We start from the raw sequence: 3,745 nt of genomic DNA, 5'->3' as shown, positions 1-3,745 counted from the left end.
AAAAAAAAAAAAAAAAAAAAAAAAAAAGTCCTCGGGCTGTTGAGATGGCTCAGTGGGTAACAGCACCTGCCACACTAGCCTGCCCATCTGAGTTCGATTCCAGGGATGCTCGGAAAGGCAGGAGAAAACTCACTCCACAAAGATGTCCTCTGACCTCCACATGTGTGAGCACACACATGTTCTTATAATAACAAATTAATAATAATAGTGTAATAAAACATCTACTGCATCACTCCTCCAGGTGAGGCAAGCAGGGGAGCCTTAACAGAAATAGGGGCGAGGCCTGGGGGAGGTGCCAAACGGAGGAAGAGCCTGACTATTTCTTAAATTGGAGGTAGGGGTTGCTCCTGGAAGCCAGAAGAGGACAGAGCCCTTGGGACTGGGTTACAGGTCAACCACCTTCTGTGGGTGCTGGGAACCCCTTCTGCCCTATGTAAAGGCAGAGAGTGTTAAGCTGATGTCTCTCTTTTGTTCCCGTGCACATTGCCCACTTATGTTAGATATGATCTCACACATAGCCCAGGCTGGCCTGAACACACATAGCCCAGGCTGGCCTGAACACACATAGCCCAGGCTGACCTGAACACACACAGCCCAGGCTGGCCTGAACACACATAGCCCAGGCTGACCTGAACACACATAGCCCAGGCTGGCCTGAAACTCACCACAATCCTTCTGCCTCAGCTTCCCAAATTATGGAATTACATCTCAAGACACCATACCCAGCAAGAGCATGACTTTTTTTTTTTTTTAATGAAGCGGAATTGGAGTTTTTATTTTTAGTGAAGCAGGAGAGGGATTTAATAAAGATGTTTAATAGGCATGTTGCTAGAATTCCTTCCAAGAGGAGCCATAATAAACAATATTTATCACTCCTCCCCAAGGTCCCAGTGGCAAACTGAGGCACGATACTGTCAAAGTTTACTCTGTGGAACCAGTGAGTTCTTTGTGCTTCCTTACAGAGCACAGGTGAGGCGTTATTTGCTAGGAATTGAACCTGGGTCCATCTGGAAGACCAGCCAGCATTCTAAACTGCTCAGCCATCTCTCCAGCACCCCTTTCTCTCTTAACTGGCATACTTAAGCCTATGATTTTCAGCGACTGTCCTCAGAGCCAGGGAACCACTGATGAGTACTTCAGCTGTGCCCCCTTGTGCAACGATTATCCCAGTTGGACCCTTTATGAGCAGTACTTCCAGCAGTACTGTTCCTCCTCCAATAGTCTGCACCTGAAAAGCCTAGCCTAGCATGGATGAGGACTTCCCCATAGCTGACAGATGGAGTCCTCTTCTATACCCCGCCTCCCCCATGTACTCTACAGGCCAGAGGGCTAGAGTCTAGCCCCTTCCTGAGGCCGTGTGCATTGGGGCATACAACAGGTGGTAGGGAGCAGCTGGCTGCTCAGTGGAGGGTCTCATGGCCCTCCCCTCTATGAGGGGGTATAAGCATTCGAAGGTCCAGCTGGGATAATCGTTGCACAAGGGGACAAAGCTGAAGTACTCATCAGTGGTTCCCTGACTCTGAGGACAGTTGCTCACAATCATAGGCTTAAGCATGCTAGTTAAGAGAGAAAGGGGTGCTGAAGGGATGGCTGAGTGCCGGCTGTTCTTCCAGAGGACCCAGGTTCAATTCCCAGCACTAGAAAATCAGCTCACAATTGTCTAACTCCAGTTCCGAAGGGTCCGATGCCCTCTTCTGGCCTCTGTGAGTCCCAGACTCTTCTGGCCTCTGTGGGTACGAGGCATGTTGTACAGAGATAAACATGCAGACAAAACATATAGAGACATACAAAATAGATATTGCTGGGCAGTGGTGATACATGCCTTTAATAGACAAACATGCAGGCAAAACATATAAAAACATATAAAAAATAAATTTCACTGGGTGGTGGTGGTGCATGTCTTTAATCTCAACACTTGCAGGGCAAAGGTAGAAAGATTTCAGTGAGTTGGAGGCCAGCCTGGTCTAGAGAATGAATTCTAGGACAGACAGGGCTACACAAAGAAATTCTGTCTCAAAAAAACAATAAATAAATAAATAAATAAATAGATAAATAGATAAATTTTTTGAGACAAGTTCTCTCTAGTTTGTCACTCTGGCTGTCCTGAAACTCACTATGTAGACTAAAAAACAAGGACCAAGAAAGAAGAAAGGTCCTGAGAGTGTGAGTGTGAGGTTCTAGAAGACTCTCCAAGAGCTTTACTCTTTTGTTGTTGTTGTTGTTTACTTTTGTTATTTTTGAGTGTATGTGTGTGCTTGTGTGTATACGCGTGCTCTCGCGGCAAGTGTGAGTTCAGGAACCTGTGGTGTTCAGAAGAGTGTGTCAGATTTCCTGACACTACAGAGTGAAAGGTGGTTGTCAACTACCAGACACGGAGACCAATCTCAGGTCCCCTACAAGAGTAGCACATGCTCTTAACTCTAGAAAAACATGCGTCACCACGAGAGAAAGCTATCCCAGGGAGAGAAAGAGGCAGAAGAGAGACATCAGGCACATTGTTATCCTCCGTGCTCAGTTTGGAACTAGGTACTTCTGTGTGGTGGAAACGTCCAGATGTGTATATCAGCATGGTTGTGGACGTGAGCAAAGGGAGGCTTTGAACCAGAAGTGTATCAGGGAGTAGCATCCAACTGGGAGTAGGACAAGAGCAGAGATAGGGGAGGGGCCAGGTCTGCCACCTCAGGTCAGGGACCAACTGAGGTTAGCACAGGCACTGGCACCATCCGTACAGGCTGCGCTCAGATGCTACGGTGGGGAAAGCAATGGCAAGCTGAATGACGAACTTATAATGGGGGCATGTTTACTCCAGAGACACATCTCCTCTGGAGGAGACAGGGCCTCCGGTAACTCTCAAGCTGCCCTTTCTCCCCCTGCCAGTGGGGAGAAGGGAAAAGGAGACTGGTCGCAGGAATAAAAGAGTCTACCCATCAGGAACATCTGGTGTGCCATGTACATTTATAGCTTGGCTCCATAAATGCAAACAGAAGGACACAGTGGATCTCGGGGTGAGGGACATTGGCCGGAAGGCAGCCAGAAATCATGTGGCTGAATCTTAACTGCTGCTGCTGCATGTTTGAAAACATAATGCAACAAATAAGAGAGATTATTTAATCTCTGGAGCTCCGGGGTCAGCATGATGGTTCAGAGGGTTAAAACACTTGTTGTCAAGTCTGAGGACGTGAGTTCGATCCCCAAGACCCACACATGGTGGGAGGAGAGAACTGACTCCTGCAAGTTGTCCTCTGAAAACAGATCTTTCCAAAATTCTGGAGCTATCTGGGTATGGTAGCTTATGCCTATAATCCTCAACACTTGGGCAGCCGAGGCAGGAGAATTACAAGTTTGAGACTAGCCTGGGCTATATGATGAATTTTAGTCCATCCAGGGTTGCAGTGTGAGGCTTAGTTCAAATTTTAAAGACTAAAGTAACTACTAAAAGAATAAAATAAGGGCTGGAGAGATGGCTCAGTGGTTAAGAGCACTGACTGCTCTTCCTAGAGGTCTTGAGTTCAAATCCCAGCAACCATGTGGTGGCTCACAACCATCTGTAATGGGATCCGATCCCTCTTCTGGTGTGTCTGAAGACAGCTACAGTATGTTCATATAAATAACATAAATAAGTAGAAAAAAAAGAATAAAATACAATATTTTGACTGAAAAGATTACAACTGAGACTCTTTCACTAACCTGGGGGTATTTATGGCTTATAAATTATACCTTAATCATTTTTTTTTTTTTTTTGGTT

This window comes from Mastomys coucha, unplaced genomic scaffold, assembly GCF_008632895.1.
Source record: "Mastomys coucha isolate ucsf_1 unplaced genomic scaffold, UCSF_Mcou_1 pScaffold5, whole genome shotgun sequence".
Lineage (NCBI taxonomy): Eukaryota > Metazoa > Chordata > Mammalia > Rodentia > Muridae > Mastomys > Mastomys coucha.
This window is presented reverse-complemented; position numbering follows the sequence as displayed.